This window comes from Parasteatoda tepidariorum, chromosome 10 (assembly GCF_982258835.1).
Source record: "Parasteatoda tepidariorum strain Cologne lab strain chromosome 10, Ptep-v5.0, whole genome shotgun sequence".
Classification (NCBI taxonomy): Eukaryota; Metazoa; Arthropoda; class Arachnida; order Araneae; family Theridiidae; genus Parasteatoda; species Parasteatoda tepidariorum.
The window spans coordinates 24732053-24757084 of record NC_141764.1 but is presented as its reverse complement, the minus strand read 5'-3'; the positions used below and the strand labels follow the sequence as shown (position 1 = coordinate 24757084).

At 30.4% G+C, this 25032-nt stretch overlaps 1 protein-coding gene across 1 annotated transcript in view; it reads left to right on the top strand.

The window, feature by feature from the left end:
- Positions 1-421: 421 nt before the first annotated feature.
- LOC107454237 (uncharacterized) overlaps positions 422-25032 on the top strand; it is a 170919-nt gene continuing 146308 nt past the window's right edge. The window contains exon 1 of the mRNA XM_043043231.3: positions 422-565. The gene's annotated coding sequence lies outside the window, so the exon portion shown is untranslated. The remainder of the gene's footprint in view (positions 566-25032) is intronic.

Below are 25032 nucleotides of genomic sequence, written 5' to 3'. Positions count from 1 at the left end.
GAACTGGAGTCGGAGTTGAGCATGGTTTTAAGGCTCTAACTCCGACTCCACGTCCCTGGTTAGAAAGCAGCATTCCGCTATATTCAAAGTTTTACACCACTGTTCCCAGTATTTTAATAAATTCAGCCAGTAGTAAAATAAATAATAAAAAAAAGAAAAAGCTCGTGATGCATGCCCATGTCTAGAATTTAATATTACTCTTCAAACTAAAACTGACGCTTCCTTTTCAAAAAAAATCTCTTTTTCCAAAAATCGTAGGCAGAGCTTATGACTAAGATACAGAGAGTCTAAGTTCCATCGCGTGTATGAATGGAAAGAAAACTTACAGAATGTAGACACCTGCGTTGTGCGCGTGCTCCATTTTGATCCAATCGAATGAGTGCTTTTCCGATGAGAAAGCTGTTGATTTTCACTGTGTTCCGAGCAGTTGCATGTGGGGGTGCTTAGAGGTTGGATGCGGAAGATAAGTGATGCTGTCTCATCCGTTTATCTTGTTTAAAGAACGTGTGGAAAGAAATGAATGAGGAAAAATTAGAGTTGTACATGTTATGAGTTTTTTGTTTTGGTAAGTGGTCACAAATTGTTTATTTTATAGAAGTAATATTTATGCATGATTGAGATTTATAATTTTAATAACAGCTTTGTATTGTGAGTAACTGTAAATAATAAAAAAAAATTGTTTTTTACTTAGAAATGTGTAGCCTAGAACAGCGGTTCCCAAATGGTGTTCCGCAGAAATCTAGGGTTCCATGGAAGGGTCACAGGGGTTCCGAGAGTTCAGAATTTTTGAATCAGTAAAGATTTTTGAAACTTGTAATTAAATTTACATATAACTTATAATCCATTTTTATATGGTGCTCGGTTATTTTTATGAAATTATTTAATTAAAATGTTTGTGAAGAAAGTAATTTTAGAATAATGCTTTTTGTAATAACAATATAATGAATGAATTATGAAAAGGATATATGCATTCGGGAAAAATTTCATTGGTATTCCATCGAATGAAAATAACCAAATTCAACAATGGAGAAGTATGTGTCTTTAAAAACTATTCTCAACTTTTGTTTTCTTGCTTTTTCCTTTTTTTATTATTTTTTTAATGGGTTTATGTTTCTTCATTCTTTTTTTCAGATTACGCATTCACTAAATTCAAATTAAGAATTCGATTATAGATGCTTCTACTGACCTGTGAATTCAACTGTCTGACTAAAAAAAATCTATTTTAAGACAAATATTGATGAAACGCACGATGGAAAAATTTTATTCGTTCTCTAAATCTCTTCAAAATAATTATTAAAATTTAAATCTTTATAAATTTAAAAAAATTAAATAGTCTTTCGTTGATTAACACAATTACTGAGGAAATTTATTCATTAAATCTTGGGGTTCCATCAAAAGAGGTTCGATCATTTAAGGTTCGACATTGGAAAAAAATTAGGAAACTCTGTTCTTGAGGAAAGTTAACTCTTACTATATAAAGTTTAATTTATTAAACTTAATTACCTTTTTTTAGTTAGTACATAAAAAATGATAAGTGTTTATTTGTAAATTTTTTTGCATGGTAGACATTTTGATATTGCATTTTTTTTACTTTTGAATCATGAAACAAAATATACTTGATTCAATAGTTTATAGGCCATGCAACTATCCAAAAAAAGAAAAATAAATATCTGAGTCAAATTTGTTACATTTCTTATTATTTTTTCGTATCGTAATTAAAAACTCCGGCGAAGTGGGGGAATCTTATCTTCATACTTTTCTTATACTTCTTTTTAATCACAATTAAAAACTGCGGCCCCCGAGGATAAATCTTATCTTCTAACCTTTCTTATAATTTTTTTTATCACACTTAAAAAGTACGGCCATTTTTGCATAGATATTCACTTTCTAAACGCATATAAACAGAAAAAAATATTAAAATATATTTTTTTTGAGTTATAAAATTATGCTAGATATTGTTCAATATGTTGGACGCCATGCGTCAAAAAGATGCACAAAATGAAACTTTTTACTCCAAAAGATTTTTTTTATTCTTAAAGAGGGCTTGAGAGAAATTTTTAAAAAATGATCTTTTTTATAATTTGATAAAGAAAAAGACCACAATGAACTATCTAGTGGTGAAAAAGTGACGTTTTTATTTGAATTAGAACTTGAAAAAAATCTCAGTTTTTAATTCTGTCCCATCATGAACATAAGTGATATTGAAACTTTGACGTTTTTTTTCCTATTATAACTTTTTCACCATCCTATCGAACTTTAAAAGTATACATTTTATAATCTATTAAAATAGGTTAATGAAATTCAGAACATATATGTAATTGTTATGTTGCTTTTATCCGTATTAAGAGAAATCGTAGAAAAATTAGTTATTATTTTTATCTTAAAATCATAAATAGAGAAATCTGAAATATTAATTTTGAAAATTCGTATTATTAATTTTTTTCAGAAAATTATGAGAGCAAACTAAAGTGTTAATAATATAGTTCGGAATAAATGAAAACCGATATTAAAGAAGACAAGAAGGCTCCGCCCCCTGCTCGCTAACGCTCGCCAACCCCCGAGAATTGCTACGCAATTCTATGTGGTTCTCGCCATGAACCATGGCTCGCTGCGCTCGCTCGCCAATGAACACAATGTTCTAGCACAAAGACATAGTATATTATCATCAAAGACATAGTATTTTATCATCAAAGACATAGTATTGTACTTATGTAGAAGAATTCTATCAATGTTCTTATTGGCTTTTAAAAAAGTATATGAGCTATTTAGATTGTACATGGTGAAAAAATCAAAACATTAGCTAAATGAGAAACATATTAGCAAAATAAATTATCAAATATTGCAGTTACTCACCTAAATTCAACTAAATGTGTATAATAAATAAATTAGTTAATGCTAGAAATTCTGAAAGTTTTAGAAAAAAAACAGTTATTAACAGTAAACAGTAACAGTTAAACAGTAAACATCTTGAACAGTTATTATTGCACTTGATCTCTGCAACATTCCTCAACACTTTCTTGGGCTCTTCGAACACGTTTTCTTTCATTACGTTTAAAAGCCCTAACAGCTTCACTAATATTCTGCATTTTAAAGCGTGAAAATTCAATGCATAAATAAACGCGAAATATAAAAAAATTCAATGCAACTTAGACGTTTAGGTAGCTCCCAGTAGAAAAATATCAATTCAACAGCGGCCTTTTAAAGCATTCTCACTTCAATTAATTAATTCCTAATTGAGTTTAAATTAAATATTATCATGTTTTTAGGACATGAATCTGAATTGAACAACCTGATAATGCTCACTCTGGTTATTGTTTCCGTTTTTAAAAGCGCTATATGTTGAGCCACCTCATCTTGATTTGCCATGTGACATTTTTAGCAGCAATCATTGGTCGATTTTCTAACGTTGCCATTCGGGGAGTTGTAATGAGGCTTTTTTTTGGTGCCGTGTAAGAGAAATATATATATAGATATTCCCAACTACATTTAAAACTTCTGAAAATTTCAGTTTTTAACTGAATTTCTACTTGAATATAATTTTTGTTTTTAATTTTGCCTTCACCTTGAACTTCGAGTAAACTGAAATATCGTAAGATATTTTCCCTATCACCCTTTTTCATATTTTTTTTTCTGAGTTTAAAAACACATTTAAAATAAATTAATGATCGATGCATGGAATTTGAAGCATATAAAAAATAGTTAGTTTGTTTTGTTTTAAGGAAAATTATAAAAATGTAGTCTTCATTTAATAATGCGTTTTTTTTAAGTAAATAAAAAGAAAATGTTTGAATTTTTTATATTTACTGGAATCCAATAAGCCGAATGACGATTTTTTTTCATTGTTCCATATTTTTTCTTTTGATTTACATGTTACATTTCGTCAAATTCTCTTTGAAAATAAAAATAATAGTATTTATTATTTTTTTTTACATTAACAACAAATAATTTCGAGAAAAAATTAAAATATGAACACATTTATTCGAAACAAAAGAAAAAAAAAATTAGAATAAAGAAGCATTATATTTTCGACTAAATTTAAACTTTTACATGTCAATTTAAAAAATAATACACGCGCAAGAAACTTGCAAATATTTACCTAATTTACAAATTAGGTAATATCGCTGGAAATTTAAATTGTTAAAATTACAATATTTATTACATATTTGTATCTATTGGTGCTGGACTTTAATAATTTTTATATAATTACAAGAATTTGTTTTTATTATTTCATCAATATTTTTAGAAAATCAGCGTAAAATGCATTTTTTTGCATTCTGCCATAATAGGTAACAAAAACCCGCTCCAAGGATTTTAAATTATTAGCCAGTAAATTAGCCAAGTATCAAAAGTCTTCGCCAAATGTAAATCTTAAGTTTTTTTTTAATTATATATTTTTCTTTCCAGTGGAAAAAATCATTCACCAAAGAAAAAACATTTAAACGCCAAAGTTACGATTTTATCGCATTTGGCGAGGTGGCAAATGCTTAGCGCAGGCCCTAAGGTAGCAAAAAGAAATGTATAGTGTGCAGAATAAAAAGAAACATTAACATCCTTTGATGAATTGACCCCCTTTTCCCCAAAACAGGATTTAGTTTTAATGGTTCGAGGGCCCAACAACGGTAATTAATTAATCAGGCACAAAAACGTACTTTACTTGACTAACTTTTTTTCGACAGATTTAAATATTTGGTCATCACAATATATGGGGTAGCCGCAGTCCAGAAAATTTGATCGAAACGTTCGAAAGGTTGGAGAGTTTAAGGTATATTTTACTTTTAACATATTTAATCAAGCCTTGAAATATTTTTAAGAGAATCAAAAAAGTTTTACACTCACTTATAAAATTCGTTTATTTAATGGTAATTCCATACATTTAATTATCTTTAATAATTATTTTTTATCGTTATTTTTCGTATTTATTATTGTTCAATATTTCATTGTAATAGCTTATAAGTATTTATAATAAAATAGTCGAAAAATATTGAACTGTAAGGTGCAGAAAATTTTACATCCATTTAAAGAATGTAAAATTAAATGGTAAATACAAAATTTGAAACTTATCGGTAGAATAGCTTTTAAATTATCAAATTTTTAAAAAAGTTGTATAGTTAAAATTTGATTTTTCAAGAACTATTCGGTTGGATTTATTCTAATTTATTCTTTAACCATTCAAAATCATATTTTAGAAATCACATAAGATTTGCATACCTTCCAATTTAAACATTTTTCGGGTATTTTCAAATGAAACAATAAAAATAATAAATAATTATTAAAAATTATTATATTTTTGCTCGAAATTATCTTTAGGTAAACACCCCTTTTTATATTTATAAAAAAATATTATCTTTTTAAATATCAGCTGTTTTAATTCCTATTCGATCTCATTCGATTAAACAAGAAAAAGTACGTAGGATACACAACATCACTTGTCTACGTAACCGTGTAAACTAAATTCAGTGGCACGACAGCCCATGGAGAGCCAAAGACCTTTCCTATGCCTTTCCCAATTTACTTGACCTTGAGATCTGGGGTGCAAGAGCAGATGTTCTGGTTGGGTGAATCCCAAATGTTCAGTCTCCAACGTGTATGGTACTCATTTCAACAACCAACTGAAGGGATTAAAGGCTGAGTTAACCTTGCCTAGTACGAGGATATAGTCCCGGAGATCCGAGGATAGTTACCACTCAGCCATAGGATCTCGCATAGGCAGGTAAGATGCGTAAACAAGTGTATGTACGAAATTGTACTTTTTGTACACAAAAGGCTTTTAACTTCTAAATTATTAATCCGATTGCATCCGAAAAAATCTCACTCAATTCAGTATGGATATTTACATTCACTATTACCTATTATGTTCATATAGTTATGTACTATACTACATTAATTCACCTATTATGTTCAGATAGTTCCTGAATAGCAACGTAAAGTGTATACATAAGTACGGGCCAAAAATAATAAATTTTATACATAAAAACTCACTCAACTTATGTACTATTTGTTCTATAGAGTTGAGTAGTCTCATTCGATTAAACGTCAAAAAATACATAGGAAACAATATCTCTTTTGTTTAGGTAGCAATATCAGGTGCGTGAATAGGTACAATTACAAATTTTTATGCCTGGTTTTTTTTCATAGAAAAGTTTTTTTTTATGAAAAAAAATCTTTGCTAACAGTTTTTCAGATGAAAAATTACTGAATTAAATTTGAATGTCTTTCATTTTGGACAAAGATACTGAAAATATGAAAAAGATAATTTTGAACTGCATATTTATATGATGCAAAAAAATGCGTCAATGTAAATCTAATTTCATAAAACTATTGTTTAAAATAAATAATTCAATATTTGAAAGGAAATTTTTTCCTTAAAAAGAAAAAAAAGTAACACTTGAAAAAACATGTTAAACAATTTGTGTTTTTTTTAAATGTTTTAAAATTTTGTTTCGTGCAAGATAAAGCAAAATAAAGCAGTTTTAAGTTTCAATATCTATTTGGGCTTCACATAATGCAAAAAACAAATCACGAAAAAGGACCAGAAAAATATATTGCTGCGATGTTTCCAAGTATAAAATACTTTCTAACGTAATTGGAAATGGTATAACTTTAAATGTCAAATACCAAGTGCATACTTTAGTTGGAAGGTCTAGCGTGTCAATCTCATGACAGCTGAAAGGGGATGGTCGGGTTGTGTCGCCACTGTCATCGACAATGTCATTCTTCATCTATGAAAAGGTACCCCACCATAGAATTGAATTAACATGTCTTATATACTAGTGAATTGGAATTATGATTTTGCAGTGGTAGATACACTACAGTACTCCCCCACCAGAATTATATCTGTGTTAGAATTCAATGAACGAATACCACTAGTTGATTCATTGCTATTTTGTGGGAAGTCGGGAGAGCCGTATTAGGATCACCGTACTTTTCGAGTGCTGTTCGTGAGAGCTGTATTTAGTACACGTTCCTGGTCGCGTCTGTGTTGTCATTTGCAGTCGAGTGTATACAGGCCAACGTTGTGTGTGATCGAGACTGAGTAGCATCAGCGCAAGGAGGTGGATAATGTCACAATCACAACTAGAAAGTAAACTGTCCAATTTGAACCATCGATCTAAGTAGGCGTGTTCAAGTCGTGGAGGGCGTTTCTGCCGAGGTAGACGGGTTCACATCACGTCCGATGGTCACCAATATGGGGTGTGCTGTTTTCGACAATGTCAACCTTCATTTATGAAAAGGTACCTCTACAGGGAATCGAGTTAACATGTCTTATATACTAGTGAATTGGAATTATATTTTTGTAGTGGTAGATACACTACAGGGATTCATCTCTCAATGTTGATACCACAGTATCTTCACCATTTCTTCAACGCATGAGTAATTACCGTACACTCCTCAATTGATGACAACCATCTGCGGGTTTGATTATCGGAATAATTTAGAAAAGCTCATTCATAAATGTTCAATGTGCATCTTCTTTAGCTAATCCACGATTACAAACTAACAAAAATAACCATTTTTTATTCACAAAACAAGTTTAAAAAGAAAATCCATAATACATTGCAAAATCTCTGGTGTACTATCTCTCCGAATTTGATGTTAAACAATCCTAAAAGTTGTGCGAAGGAGCATTTTTTCAAATTAAAAAATAGAGATTTCATATGCAATTTAAAGTATGTAATTATACTTAAAATGGAGAAAAAAAAATTGCAAAAATCTCACGCTCATTCACACCATACGTTTATATTTTTGTTTTTGAAAACACCAACGGTAGGACACTTTTTACCGTCTGATGTTTACAACGGATTGTGAATGATTCTTATTTTAGATTGTATTGTAAAAATAAGTTTTCTGTCTACTTGAAAATTTTTATCTTACTGTAATTATTTCTTTTTTTATTTTATTACCGTCTTTGAACCGCCGACCCAATTTTTAGAATTACGACTACTAATGTTCAACGCCGTAGCTTTGTAATTTTGAATCTAATCCAAAAGACAAGGGAACTTCTAGATCAAGTATTGGGAGAAATTTGCTTTTGACTTTCTGATGAAACTAACCCGCCTTTGCCGTTGCTGGGAGAGGAAGATCACGAGATCCTCCCTCGGTTAGCCTAACGGCAAGGGGACTCTAACCCATGATCCGTCTACCACTGAAGATATTTCCCGTCATCACTGGGGTCGGTGCAAGCCGGATGTGGAATTCGTATCGACTTGCCATCGCTGGGATTCGAACGAATTTCAACTCATTGGAAGGCGCACACATCCCCTGAACCATCGCTTCTCTTACTGTAATTTTTATTTTTATTTTATATCCGTCGTTGAACAGCCGACCCGATTTTGGGTTTACGACTACTAATGTTCAACTGCGTAACCTTGTAATTTTGAACCAATCCCGAAGACAAAGGAAACTCCTGGATCAGTACCCCCAGAGGTATTGATTTGTTATGGGAACATGGAGGACTTTGCGTCTAGACAGATTTAACGCGCATCAGTCACCATTTACTACACGGGGAGTCTTCGGTCGGCCTGGGATCGAACCCACGAACTCTTAGACATGGGCCCAGTGCCCCTACAAACCAGACTATCCCAGCCCTACTGTAATTATTTTATAACCGTCGTTGAACAGTCGACCCAATTCTATGGATTTACGACTACTAATGTTCAACTGCGTAGCCTTGTAATTTTGAACCCAATCCAGAAGGCAAGGGAACTCCTGGATCGAGTAGTGGGAGAAATTTTCCTTCGTGGAGGACTTCTTAATGGAGCTAACCCGTATTTGCGTTACACGGTGAGGAAGACCACGAGAACCACGCACGGTTAGCCTGACGGCAAGGGAACTCTAACCCATGATCCGTCTACCACTGAGGTTATTTCATGTCAGTACTCTTGTCGGTGCAATCCGGATGCGGAATTCGTATGGACTGGGATTCGAACCCGGTTCGCCTCATTGGAAGGGAACGCTCTATCCCCTGAGCCATCGCGGCTCTTACTGTAATTATTAATATTAGTTTAACTGAATACCCAAAAATGGTGCAAGTATTTTTACATCAAGTAGTGTAAAAGAACACTCTTGGCATTTTATTACACCAGGAACTGTTTCAGGTTCTACACCACTCTGGATTAAAGTAGTTACCACCATTTTTAGTGTTGAGATACACTGAAACTTTTCATAGTGTAGAGGCGAATGCATCTTATAACATTAGGAAAAATTTGAAAAGAAAGAGAATTCTGTCTCGTGTAACTGGTACTCCTGAAGTTTAGTTGTAAAGTTTCTTTAAATTATAAGTTAGAGAGGAATAGTTTCTGAACTATGTGATCAGCCGCAGTGAAGGAAACACCTAAATGAAGGGCCGCAGATTTCGCGTAGAGCTCCAGTATTCTATCAATCAAATGGTTCTATGATCAAACAAAGATCAATGCTTAAAACAAGTGGTGCATTTCTTTTTAGTTTCTTAATTATTAATTTTTTGTTGTTGCATATATAGAATTTATTTACTGAAGACCGGAGTCTGTCTTGCAATCCTCACGTGGAAACTGAATACGGCATAGAAAAAAGGATATTTCAGCTTCATTCCCTTTCGCATGTTCTAACTTAAATGTATTTAAAGTGTAGATCAATAGAAATCATAGGTCTGATCATCATCTCATAAAGAGGCCCTAAAAAAACGGAAATAGTTCTAGTTATTCAAAAGTTAAAAGTATGGACTCTAAATATATGTACAGAGCATGTGGAAATGGGCCTATTTATAAAGAAATAATTTTATTTTGGACAAAAAAGTTATTTTACAAGGAGAAGTTCTTATTTGAGAAAAAAAATTATATTTAAATGGTAGAACCGTGGTTGCTCTCGGGGATAGAGTGTTCGCCTCCTATTGAATTGACATAGTCACGAATCCTAGCGTTGGTCGCTCGTTACGAATTCTGCTGCTGACTTACACCGACCACAATCCTGGCATACATATCCTCAGTGTTAGACGGATAATGGATTAGGGCCCTCTTGCCGTCGGGTTTACCGTGGAAGGTTTTCGTGGTTTTCTTTTTGTGTTAGGCTTATAATAATCAAAAATATGCGTCACTTATTGTGTCTTGACTAGCATCAGTATTGTTTCTCAAACCAGTTCAAGAAATGTGCAACTTTAGTTAGCAATGTGCTTTTGAACTTTAGTTAGCACAAATATATTTCAAGCTCAGGATTTAGAGCTCTAGCTTCCCAATGAGGTTGCAAGGGTTCGAATCCTTGTTGTGGCTGGTTGATTAGAATTCTGATTCCTACTCGCGCCGACCATAGTGCTGACTTTAAAAAATCCTCAGTAATAGACGGTTCATGGGTTAGATTCTTCTTACCGTCTGGTAACCATGGAAGGTTTTCGAGGTATTTCACTCCATGAACGCTCAGGGGATAGAGCGATAATGCAGCCAACCGGGTTCGAATCCCAGTCGATACGAATTTCGCATCCGGCTTGCTCCGACCACAATGCTGACGTGAAATATCCTCAGAGGTAGACGGATCGTGCTTTAGATTCTTCTTACTGTCTGGTAACCATGGGAGGTTTTCGAAGTATTTCACTCCATGTAACGCAAATACGAGGAAGTTCCATCAAAAAGTCCTGCATGAAAGCCAGTTTATCCAAGTGCTTTATTCAGAAGTTCTCCTGTGTTCTGGATTAGGTGCAAAATTGCAAGATTATCAGTCGTAAACTTAGAATTGGGTCGGTTTTCAACACCGGTAATAATATAAAATAAAATCGAAATGCTAACACATTTCGTAAAAAATAAAATATATTCCATAGGTTTAAAGTCAAATAATTTTTTTTGGCAAAAAAGTAATTCTAGAGTATTGTTTTATATTAGAAAAATAAAAAAAGTACTCGTTATTTCAAAACTTTTTTTCCCAGAAAATAAGTTTATAAGCTTTCGCTAAAACATAATTCTGTTACAAAAGCATGCCACCTAGAAAAATTTGAGAAAATATTTGAATAAAATCTGTTTATACCTCAAAAAAAAAGTTTTTTTTTTTTGTTGCATCAGCTAACATGGTAGAATGGTCTTTTACATTTTTATTTATTTTTATAAAGTCTAATTATTTATAAAAATAATTCAAAAAATTCTGATAACTAGAAGATTAATAAGAATTATCAAAGATTAAATCATTATAGACTATGATATTTTTTTCTAATATCGTTCCCAATTACTCTTTACCATTTCCCTTTTCTAATATCTCTACCATTTTTCCCATTTTACTTAGGTGAAAAAACTTTATTTATCATTTTCGGACATCGTTATGAGAATACATCAGAAAATAAAAATGAGTCACAATACCTCTGAGGTACTTGGTTTGTCGGTTTTCTTCTATTTATTTCCCCCTTGAATTTACTACATAAATTAAGGTTAAAAAGGTAATTAACATGAATTATATTTGTATATAAACCCAAATAGAAGTGGTAAGATAGGTTGATTTTAATATCAGCAACAACCTTTATCACAAAGTCCAACAAGCTTTATGACTCATTAGCAAATAAACCATGCAAGCTTGAAGCAATGTTAAATTTAACTATGCTAGTTTACGCCCTATAAGGTTCGCATCAAGCTTGCACAAACAACCTTTTTCTATCAAGATGAATCATCATTTGCAAATCAAGAGTAGAAAGCGTTCTCAAACCGTAAATAAATTCATCCTCTCAAAGCTTATTTTAGATTTTATGACCATCACTGAAACAAGGTTTATTTGCATACGCTTTTACAATTTTTATTAACACTTTAAAAGGGAAAGTTGGCGTGATCATTAAATTTTCAACACAAACAAAATGCTGCATTTGGGTAACCGGACAAAGCCAAGATGATAAAAAAGGCAAAAACAAGGTTTACAGTAAAAATGAAAAATGATATTTTTTTGTTAAGTTTTTGCATTCCTTTATTCACTCGTTATGGAAACAAACTTAGCATAATAATTTTCTTTAAAAGGGATTAATTAGTCAACCTTTATATGCCAGTCAAATGAAAAGGTAAAATAAACGTTTGCCGTAGCTATCTGGGAAAATAAATAATCTATTTCTATTTTTCTATTATTACTATTATTTTTCGAAATGGAATATTTCACATTGTGGAATAACTTAAATTACCACTCGCAACGAAAATTTTGAAGTACAATAAATTTTTTCCCCTCCCAAAATTCAATAATAGCCGGAATACTATGAAATGCAGCAAGTGATGCGAAAATAGAGTAATGAAATTTTTGGAAGATGTATTTATCTCAAAGAATTTCTTCAGAGTTGGCTTGTTCCGAAGAATAGGCATTTTTAAAGAAAATAATCCATGAAAAACCGTTAGCAACCAAGACAGTTGGAAAAGAATTTATTCCAAATAATCAATACTTAAGCCTGTCAATAATCCTTTGTTGAAGAGGCTCACTCAAGTGATGGAAGCACGAATTCTTTTTCATACTCTATAATGGGATTTTTTTTTCTTCATTCTTTTATGCAATGATTTTTCCTACAGCATGAGTTTGGGAAGCCTTTCATTTTAAGCTAACTAAAATGATTTTGTATTATGATTAGATAATAAGACAAAAAGATACGATAATAGAACATGGCAGATTTGATACTGTTTTCAATAATTATGGTCAAGTTTCTATACACAAAAAGATTTATACTGTTGAAATTGATGATGACTGATAGATTCAAAAAAGTATAGCAATTGTAGTGAATAGTTTATTTTGTGTATATGGTGTTGAAGATTAATTTTTCTTCATTTTGTATAAGGACTACTCTCAATTATTCTTTATATTCTGCAGAGATAAATATCTATGTCGTTCACTCTGGAAATTCTTCAAGGTTTCAAATTAAATTTTTTTTTTCATCATATGAATTCTTCAGAGTTAAAAAAAATTTTTTTCTCTACATTTTCAAGATTTTAATTTCTACTTTTTTCTTACTCCATAAATTCTTCAAAGTTTTAAACTCACCTTTTTTTTTACTCTATAAATTCTTCAAAGTTTTAAACTCACCTTTTTTTTACTCTGCAAATTCTTCAAAGTTTTAAACTCACCTTTTTTTTTTACTCTATATCTTCTTCAAAGTTTTAAACTCACCTTTTTTTTACTCTGCAAATTCTTCAAAGTTTTAAGTTCACCTTTTTTTTTTACTCTATAAATTCTTCAAAGTTTTAAATTCACCTTTCTTTCATTAAATTTCCAAACTCCGCTTTTCTTTTAACCCGCATAGTTTTCATTTCCCTTACATTCCGCATATTTTTGGTATTCCGTATATTATATGTTCTTAAATTTAATTTTAATTCACTTTTAGTTTTTATTTAATTTAACTTTTATTTTTATCTGCATACTATTCAAGCTCCATTTTTTCCTCCTTCTGCACATTCATCAGGATTTGAATTTATCTTTTTCACTTTGCTTTTTTTAATTTCCAAAAAACTTTTTTGTATATATATTCTTCAAGGCCAAAAATTCACTTTATTTTTCTCACATTACTCAGCCAATAAAATTTAAGTTTGTCTTATTCAGTAGATTCTTCACTTCAGTATATATTTTTAAAATTTTTCAATGCTATTTTCTTTAGTTCAACATGCTCTTCATGATTAAACACTAGAAAGAGTGATAGGGTCTGTTTGGCCTCCGCGCGTTTTTTTTTATCTGTAATTTAAAAAGTAGCTTATTCAGGGTGCATAGTGTTTTTAAAAAGTGCTTAAAGGTGCTCATTTTCGATTTTCGTTTTTCAAAAACCCTTAAAGGTGCTTTTTTCTTTGGGTGTTTTTAAAAAACGAATTATGCAAAAAGTCACAGTTCATATTGTTCTATTCAACGTTTTCACAATTAATTCAACCCCAATCTATTTCCGCGTATTATCAGTCCGTAGCGTATGAAAGCGCCATTCGTTTTACATGATTAAAATTTCATGATATTTGACAATTGTCAAAAACAATGTCAAAAGGTTTTTTTTTAGCACGACCGTTAAAACAAAATAAAACCGTCAATTATCACAAAACTTTCCAACCATGCCTAATTATGATATTTTTTTGTGCTATTAAAAGTGCTATTTAAAGTGCTTATTAAAGTGCTATTAAAAATATTTCTTAAGTGCTTGAAAAGTGCTTAAAAGGTGCTTATTTTTTGTTGAATAATTTGTCTACGCACCCTGTTATTTAAAGTATTGAGAATTTTCGACGTTTCATAATTTGCTCCAATTCAAGCGCTTATTTAATCATTTATGCGCTAGATTTATACTAGTGTGTACCTGAACGTAAGGTGATGCCTAGAATGATGGCGTAGAAGCCAGAGTGGGCCCTAAGGTATTTTGATCGACAAAACATCAGGGGGATTTGGGTATAAAGTACCATTTGGTAGATACAAAATACTCCAATTTCATTTAAAAAGAGCGTATTTCACCGTATAAGTATCATTTACAGTGAAAATTAAAACTCAATTATCAATCTATCTATTATCTCAATTATAAGAAATTAATGTATAGGTATAATTAAAAAGTCAGTGCTCCGTTTAATCAATTATTTTCGTTAACTAAATTGAATAAAATAGCATGAATTTTGTTGATAGTGTCGGTCTCCAATATATTCTTAATAATTTATTCATGAATATATTTCAATTATTATAATTATTATCATATTATGGTTTTGGCTATCTGATTGATCAATGCACAATCAATCTAGGAAGGGCAACAATTGCCCTTTCAAATTTTCTAGGTATACCGCAAAGTTTAGTTTTACTAGTGCTAAAATTCACTTTCAATTTTTACTTTCTTCAAGTTTTACAATACTGCTTTCCTTAATTTAGCATTGATTCTTAATAAATTTAAAATTCGTTTTGCATCTTTTTTCATTCCTTAAATGTTATTTTAATTCGGCCTATTTTTCATTCTATAAATTTCCCTTTCTGTTTTATTCCACAAATTTTTAATTTTTCAAAATTTCTCTATTTTTTCACGTTATTTAGGCCTTGAAAATTGTTTTATATTTCTTTTTTTTTCTCTGGCTATTATTATTTAGTTTGAATTCACATTTCTTTCATTCTTTACTTTTTTTCAGGTTTAAAATTAACTTTCTTTACATTTTGTGTGTATTTCATACCATAATTTGAAGAAAAAAAAATGTTCATTAAATGAGTTTTTAGCGTTTCTTTTATTCATATTACTTTTTTTCACTCGTTTCTCTATAATTTAAAATTTAAAAAAAAAATCATTCTTTTTAATTCTTGAAACGAGGTAATTTTTTATAGAAGCTGAAATTTGAAAATTGAAATTGAAACTGAGCTAAATTGAAAAGTTTATGATAATTTTATGGCATACGATCACATTTTAAAGATCTTCCTGTTTTCTTGCAGCAGCAAAATATTAATGTTACGCCTTCTAAAACTGATTTTACAAGCTTTTGAATTAATTAAAAAAAAGATTTGTTAATAAAGAAGTTGAATATACTCTGGAGAATTTTTTTTATCTATACACATGATTTCAACAGTATGCAGGTTTTCAAAGGAAGAAAAGAGGTTAAAGAAGTGTTAGATTACAGAAGTGGCGAAATTACTTCCAGTGAAAACATAAAAGAACGCTGCCAAACATTTTATTATAAAACTGGGAAACTTCTATGGATCTTGTTTCTCAAAACATTGTAATACACAGATTTTATACTAGGAAAAACGTTAAAGTCATAAAAAAAAGAAGAGAAGCCAATATCCATATCTACAAGAGTGCCAAAATCTCAAAAACTTGGCGAGAAAATTTCTCCTTCAAGATATTGAGAAACCGAATGACGCAAAAATAAAATGGAAAAAGTAAATCGCAGCCACTCAAAGCTTGCCATTTCATATACTAGTCACAACTTGGCGAGTTAGAACGTCAAGAACGCTGAAAAAAAAAAAGTTTCTAGACTTTTTTAAGATTCTCTAGCCTTATGGAAAATAATGCTCGAAAAAGGAATAAAAAAGAGGAGAACACGAAATTGGTACTGCTAAAGGGGTTCAATATCAAGGATTATGACAAGTACTAAAAATAGAGTTCAGTGAGGATCGATTTATGGCGGAGATAAATTTTTCTTTGTTACTTGTAGGTATTAACATGAAAAGTGACGAGTGTTATGAAATTCCACTTGAAAGTTTGGGAAATGTTGTAGCTCAGAAGGAACGTTTTACTTCTTTTTTTTCTTTTTGAAATTGATGTATCGACGGAAAATTTTACTTAGACTTGGAAGAAAAATATATTGAAACTTTAGTACTAGAATTTAAATTTATGAATTTGAATTTCGGAGAAAAAAAATTTGTCTCCCTGTATACAATTTAGCGTAACTCTGGTTTGTATTTTAAGAATTGGTAAAGAAGTAGTTACAAGAATATTTTAATTATAAGAATCCCACAGAAACTCTTGGAAGAAATGTGTAGTATAACTTAACCCTTTAATGGGTCCTTTATTTATAGTAAAGGTAAATTAAAGTATTTTTGGAAGTGAAATTGTTTTAAGAATAGTAATTGATATAAAAAAAAAACTCATTTAGTTTATAAAAATGCCATTTTTTTGGGTGGTAAATATATTTAACATGACCTAATAGGAACTTACTGACTTTTATTTTTCTTTATTTATAAGGTAAATTCCTTAAATGCTACAAACTTCAAAAGGAATTATGTATTTTATAACTTTTATACGTTTTTTAAAAGTGACAAATGGTTACCAATTTTATTCAAACTCACTTCAAGAAATCTGAAGTTATTGAAAAATGGAAACCTAAATTAAAAGTGGTAAAACGTGTGGTAAGTATACTTACCACAGCCTTCAAAAGGGTTAAAACGACCTTAACAGCTGGAGTTTTGATTTTTAATTTTTGAAGTTTCTGAATTGAATTCCAAATTCATAAATTCATCTCAAAGTTAGATTTAGCTATAAAACATTTGCGTATCAATAAAATTTCATATAAAACAGAATTGTTATCGAAGTATCGATTAAGAAATTAATAAAATAATGATTTATTTTAAAAAAAAAGCTTTTTGCATTTGAAAGGACTGTATAGTGTAAATTTTAATTGCTCTTAACGGTCAGATTTTTATTTTCAGGAATTATTAGAATCAATTTAATTCAAAGTCAAATTTAAGAGTTAGAACTTCAGTTCTAAAACTTTTACGTACAAATAAAGTTTAGGGCATCGTTATATTGAAGTATATTGAAATCATAGTTTTTCTTGACCCTGTGCTCTGAAGTGCAGGAGCATATTTTGTGGTTGGGCGGTCAGCCGAGCACGGAACTCTTGTTTAGTTCCCAAGCATGCTTGGTACTCATTTCATCGCCCTTCAGAAGTTTGTACACAATAAGGTCTAGTAAAAAAAGATTAACTTTTATGATTAAAATCCATTTAACTTTTAACTACTGGTTATCTAAATTTCATTCGACTAAGCGTTAGTTGAATTCAAAGAGAATACTACCTCTTTGACAAACGCTTGAATGGTAGAACGCTTGAAATGTAGAATTGCATAGGTGTACATAAAACCCTCTAAGTAATTAAATGCCTCGACTTTGTTTTTCTTTCGATTCAGTTAAAAATATATATATGGGTCATTCTCAGAAAAACAGGCATTTTCATGTCCCCAGTATATTTTATGTTTGTTTTACAGCTTACGAAAAAAAAATTCAGGGAAAGTGTCCTTCAGGATGCAAGCTAACAAAAGAATAAAAATAAAATTATCAATTTTTATTTTTTATTTATTTTAGGTAATTAAAATATACCAATATGTCATTCCCTCACTTGTCCCCACTGCTGATTTAAAAAAAGAAAAAAATTGTTTCTGAAATAAATTTTTTTTTTTACAAATTCGTGTTTTTCATTTCAGAATACTGAAATATAGAATTCAGAAAATCAATTTTAAATTTAATTTCTGATAAAAATATTAACACAGCACTATTTTAAACTTTGTCCCCAGTGTTTCGCGTCATTCCCTCACAACAATGTTCTTATCACCTGCAATCTTCTTAGAATAAAAATATTTTAATAAAAACTTCAGAAGTTAACAACTGGCATCATAGAACAAAATTGCAGTATGTTTCCATCTTCAACTTAAAGAAGCGTTGCTGTGGAATAAATTTGAATGAATCAAACCAGGTAAAATTTTTTACATTTGTCATTCCCTCATGTCATTTTTTAGAGTAAAATAAAATACAACTTCATCGAGAAAGTGGATAATTATATGTTGCCTTGCTGTATGAATATAATTGTAAATATGTGATTGACTTCACAAATTAATTAGGCCTAACTGTTATTTTTAAATTTTATTGAAATCGTCATTCCCTCATTAGTGTATAAAGTTAGGGAATGATTCAAGATGAATATATTATTAAAATTTTTTTTGTTCAATCGTGCCAGCCAATTTTATTTTCCAAACCTGTAAAAACTATTAAATATATAAGTCTAAATTATAATAAATATTAGATATACTTAGTATGTTATCATTTTCAAACTTTAGGTAGATGTAACTTAGATAAAAACATGTATTAAAATAAAATATCATTCCCTCACTATTAGTGTCATTCCCTCACTTTTTAAATAGTGAAAATAATTAATTTGCTTATTAATTAATTTGAAAAATAAATTAAAAAATTAATACATTAATTTATTAAATTAATTAATTAATTTATTAAATTAATTAATTAATTATTAATTATTAAAAATTAATTAATTATAAATTAATTATTTAAAAAATTAATTAATTTAAATATTAAGTATAATTTATAGGATATATACTTTCTTTATAATGCCATTACATATTTCTATTAATATAAAAAATTTCAGAGCTTTTTATTCACTTTACTTTTTTGGGATTTTATGAACTGAAAAATGACAGTTTTCGTGAGAATGACCCATATATGTATATATATACTTTGAAAACAATACCTCGCACACAACCAAGCAATAAATATTTAATCTTGCCGACGCCCACGAAATATTGGAGCGAAAGGAAAGTTTCCAAATTGATTACTTTCTTATATATAGGGTTATTCATAATTCTTTCCTGGATTTCGAAGCGTTATAGTAAGAAAAAAACGAAGACGAATATGGCAAAAAAGAACATATGAAATTATTCCGAAAGTATTCAAGTTTTAATTTAAGCAGTTGCCGGTAGATGGCAGTAACATGCACCACTGAATCCAGTTGTAGTAAAGAAAAATGGCGTTTACAGGCGGAGGGAATTATGAATAACCCTGTATTTATCCTCTTTGTGCTTTTTTGGCACGTTACTCCTTCAGCATTCCTCTAATTCTTACTCTGTTCTTAGCAATAGAGCCTGACCAGTTACCATACAGAAATCACTAAGATCTTAAACTCATTTAACATGATACACTTGTAGTTTTGGGTCTTATTCCACTTCTTTTTTCTTCTGGGGCCTGTGCCAGAGCGCGGATGTTAAATTTTCTCTTGGCATCTTAAATATTTGATCCAACTAGTTCCATCTCCGTGTTTAAAATTCCGGCTACATTGCTGTAAAAGGTTGCTAGTTTTTGTTCTTAAGTTTTTTCCCTACACCTGATTAGAGTTTATTTCTAAATCTTCCTCCTAAACAAAATCCACGCGTTACACCAATTTTTAAAAATTATTCAGACTAAAAGTAAAATTTTTACGAATAGTCACACTGTATATTTCCAATGAAATATTTATTTACCCTGACAACCAAGAAAGAGATACAAAAGTCAAATAATAATTATTAATTAAAGTTTGCAAAATAATTACAATAAAAATGAAATGATAATATTCAATCACTGTGATTTAACATTGGTGGGAAGATCAAAAATGTGACAGACGCGATAAAAAAAAAGAAGAAAAAAAATCCAATCTTAAGAATTTTTTTTCACGAACCATCATTTGGCGACAGCTAGATTGCAATTTTATAGGCATAAATCGGTATGAATAAGAAAAAAACTTTTTATTTTGCATAAAAACTACATAGCTTTTAAACTTAGCTCCAGTGGCTCAGGGGATACAGCATTCGCCACCCAATGGGGTTTCCAAGGTTCGAATCCCAGCTGTGGCTGATTGGTACGAATTCTGCTCCTGGATCTCACTAACCACACTACTGAAGTAAAATATTCTCGTTGATGGAAATCCCCTGGTCGTCGAAATAAGCTTGAGAGGATTCCGTGGCTTTCCTCTCCATGTAACGCGAATGCGAGTTATTTTCATCAAAAAAGTCCTCCACGACGGCAAGCTTGTCCCAATGCTTGATCCAGGAGTTTCCTTGTCTTGTAGGTTGGGATCAAAATTACAAGTATACGGAATTCAACACTGGTAGTTGTAAATTCAGAATTGAATTGTCTGTTCAATGTCTGTTATAAAATAAAATATTAATATTTAAGTTACTTGTTCTTATTGCTTATTCTTTTATTTCAACCGATTCAGCGTAAGAAATACACAAGAAACAATATCTCACTTGTTTAGATATTAAGGCTTAAGTTTCTCCCCTCTTATTCCTTATTAATATCAACTCAGTAAATACCTTATTTATTCTTATTTGATTTATGAAGAAAACGAGAATGGAATTAAGAATTGAATAAAATCAAGGCAAAATTAGAAGTAAAACAAAAATCGTTTGGTAACCATCTTATAATAATTATATTCGAAAATAGAAGTAATCTCAGCCATTTTTTAATTAAAATCCTTTATTCGTTCCACTTATATAAATATAAGTATTCACTTGAAAACTATTTAAGAGTAAAAAAAGGAATTTTACATTCTTCATTTTAATGATTAAATCAAAATGAAATGAAAACTGATTTAAAATCTACACACGTCAAATAACTAGTGTTAATATATATGCTAATTCATACCAAAAGATTATTTCCTAAATTATTCAGGTTTTAATGAAATCTTTTTCGGGTTTAATTATTTTTATTTTAATATTTCGTACGTCTTCCATTATATGTTCGTTGTGTAAACTATTCAGGAGAACTTTTCATTGATTTATCGACGCTTTTACGAACTCTTTTTCAATCCCATAATCTAAATGGAACTTCATCGAGTTCTTAAACTAATGTCGAAATGCAATTTGTAAATGGTTTTGGGAATTCTGAAGAAACGAAATTGATTTTTTTTAATGGAAATCAAATCATAGATCTGTAAAACCGTAAAAACGTATGTTTTTGGTTTTTAATCTGATACCAATAATTGAATCTTTTTGTTAAAGAATAAAAGAAAAATTAAAGCTCTTGCGGAAAAGGAGACAATGGGATTTTTTCAATCATTACTACATCTGTTACAAGAATCAAATAAAATTAATAAGATGGGTTTGATGGGATTTTTTTAATGGGTGAGGGTTTTTAATGCAAGCTATTTTAATGCCTTACTTGAAATTCGTATTTCTTTCAGCGTTATGATTTTTAAATAGCAGATATATTTAAATATTTATTTAAATAAAAAATGAGATATTTTGGATTTAATAGCTTGTAGATACAAAAAAATCATTTCTAAGAAAAAGCACTTTAAAGTTTTGTTTTTCTGAAAATAATAACTGTTTTAAGGCCTGAATTCGCCAGTAACTGTATAAGTAATACTTGTTAATATGATGAAATTTTTCTAAGGTGTGTTTGAAGTTTTAAATAAGCTATACAAATCTGGAAACTTCAGTCGAATTTTTTATATTTTAATACCTTAATTGCCATCATTGATGCACTTGAAATTTAGAAAAGCTAATATTTATAAGCCTTTTTCAAAATAAAATAATTGCGTATGTTAAAAATTATAGTTTCTTAACCCCTTCCTTCTCGCTCCAGTGAAAATGACGGAGTGAGGTTTCTCCCTCTATTTCTCGCTCCCGTGATATTGTCGGGCTGGAGTGCTCAGTAGTAACGCGCCAATAACAATAAAACTAATTCATTTCTTTTGCCCGGAAAACACTTTATTTCTCATTTTACACACCAGATGGCAGAACCTGGATATTTTTAAGGTACTTGTAGATAGTTAGGTTTTTTAAATTAGTTGCAGCACTAATCAAATACGTAATACAAATACAAAAGCCAAAAAAATAGGTACTTTTATGACCGTTTTCTAGAAAATTAACCGATTGTTAAGGGGTTAAAAAACATTTCCACTCTATTGTTCCATTAAAGTAAAAATAGCTTACAAATGGTGTTAAAAACCTCAACAGTGTCAATCGTCCCACTGTTCGGCGTAAGTTTAGATATTGCTACAAAATAAGTTCTAAGAAAATGAAATATGCCAGTCATTTGAATCGAGAACCCAATTTTGAAAGTTTTACTTCAAAGAAGATGAAATTTAAAAAAAAAAAAAAAAGAAATTATGCTACTATATTATTTAAAAATTATGAAAAAAGTGCTCATAAATTTTCCCTGACTCATATTTTTTTTTAAATATGTGTCACTGATATGAATACCTTAATACCAAAAATAACTAATATATTTTTAAATAATTAAAATATAGTGATTAAAAGTGTTTGTTTTATTTTATTTTATAACAGGCTTTAAAATGCCGACCCATTTTTGAATTGTCGTCTGTCAATGTTTAATTCGGTAGCCTTCTAATTTTGAGCCCTACTCAGAAAGTAAGAGTACATACATTGATCAAATTAATATTTGTGGTGGGCTCTTTGAGGGAACTAGCCCGTATTAACGTTACGTGGAAATGAAAAACACTAAAATCTTCCACCGTTAGCCTAACGGCAAGGGGATTCTAATCTATGATCTGTCAACCACTAAGGATTTACTGCGTTTTACATTTGCCCCTTGGTTTATGCTCGAAGCGAACAGAAGTCGTATTGACGAGAGAATCCTGGGATTTGATCGTGGGTCACCTCATTCGGAGACGAGTGCTATATCACCTGAGCCACCGCGACTCTTTTTGGGTGTATTCAAAACAGTTTGCAATTCATATATGAGCAATAAATAAGTAAACTTTTTTTTAATAGAAAGTATTGAATTTACACTAAAAAGTATCGATGCTCTGATTTCCAATGCATATATAACCGCAAATTTTCAGTATTTTTTTTTTCTTTCTTTTTTTTTAATTTTTACAATTTCACTTAGTGTACAAATTCCAGTTAAAAGACGATACTGAATATCCATAATAGAGTGCAGTAGGCTTGTGTACTGTAAAAAATTCCCGATGAAATTACTACAAAATGTACTGGTAACCTGAGTGCAGTTCTTTATACTGGAAACTTGTACTGAACAATATAATATACCGTATTTTTAACACTAACATTTACTGTAAAAAAAATCACTAAATTACCGTAAATAAGCAAATATTGTTGTATAAATTGCGGTATAAAGTCGAAAAGTAAAAACGGTTCTTCCGGATGTTTCTCTCAGGGTATTAGAACTTTTTACCGCAATTTGATCAGAGATTATTTAAAACACTCGCTGACGCTCGCCAACACCCGAAAATTGCTACGCAATCTTATATGGTTTTCTTCGCAAACCAAGCTCGTTTCGCACGCTACTAACTTAGGTACATTACAAATGCACAAAATTCTAAGAATTCAAAGCAATCATTCAAATCCATAAAAAAACTTTTTTTTTTTTAAAATTACATCTTTTTAGTAAATACTAAGTCATTAAAATAAATTTGAATTCAAATAAATGACATGCAATTCGTTAAACCTATTAGAAATGTGCTATGGTATGTAATCAAAAATATAAATATATAAATCTTATAAGATATAAATAAAAAATCGTCAAATAAATTCGCATTATATAAATTCGTGAAAAAAAGCGCTTTCAACAAAATACTATAAATAAAGATCCATCGACAAAGACTACTCACTTCTGCCTAGCTTAATAGTATGAGATTGCCGCAGCTGATGCTCTCTGGTTATTTCAGTTTCCGTTTTTAAAAGCGTTAGATGTTGAGCCACCTCAGCTAGATTTGGCATGTGACATTTTTAGCGGCAATCATTGGTCGATTTGCCATGTAAGAGAGTTAGTAACGTAAACAAAACAAAGCAAACGTTGCCACCGGCGGAAAAGAAATACAGCCAAAATTTGGGAGCTACGTAAAGGCCTGTTTAGACGATCCAATTTCTTGGACAGAGATTGATTGATATTGATGGAAACTTGTTTTGCTTTGAGCTTGGATCGTGTAAACAAACATCCAAGAACTTGGCCCAACTTCTTGGACGATAGTAGAGCATGTTCTACTTTCCATCCAAGTTTTTTCTCCCTTAACCAATCAGCGTCTTAGGTTTTGTGACGTCAACAAGCTGGCAGCAACTTATGTCATTTTGTTGTGGGTTTTCATATATTTTAGTTCAAATAAATTGATCTGTTGAGGTTTATTTGTGTTATTATGATTTTATTTGAATTTATTTAGTAATTTTAAGCTTATGTAAGTATTATTTTATAATGTTGAATATTAACAATGCGCATGCGCAAGTTTTTCTTTCAACGAATCAGCGACATTCAAGAACTTGGATAGTGTCAACGAATCATCCAATTTCTTTGACAGAGAAATCCATCCAATTTCTCGGATTCAAGAAATTGGACCGTGTAAACAGGCCTTAAGAGAATTATATATATTAGATAAACACAGTAAGCTAGATTGGATTAAAAGAACTTAAAAAGGGAAGGACTCCGTTAAACTTCAGGCTTTTGCAATTCGCTATAAAAAGATTCTGTGAAGCATAAAAAAATTATTGATTCAATCAAAACATCATTTGCAGCATTTTGCATACTTAAAATAAAAAAAAGGTTAAAATTTCAGTTTAATATGTTAAAGTTTGCTTTGATGTTTATGCATTTTTTCGTACACGTGCCTTATTGACGCAGTTTTCTACGGCTCATTATTATTTTGGAGGTAAGTAAACAATAAAGTGGAAATAAGTAATGGTCTCTATTTGCATAATCACCTCCATTTTCGATACTAAATATAGATAACGGACTTTATTAGTTCTATCTTTGCAATCTCTCTCTTTTTTTATTAAATCATTGGCAACAGCAAATATATACAGATAAAAAAAGTACTTTTTACGCTTACGGCTATAAAAACTCAAATGAAAACTACCGATAATATTTTTTACAACTTTCATGTTTGCTGG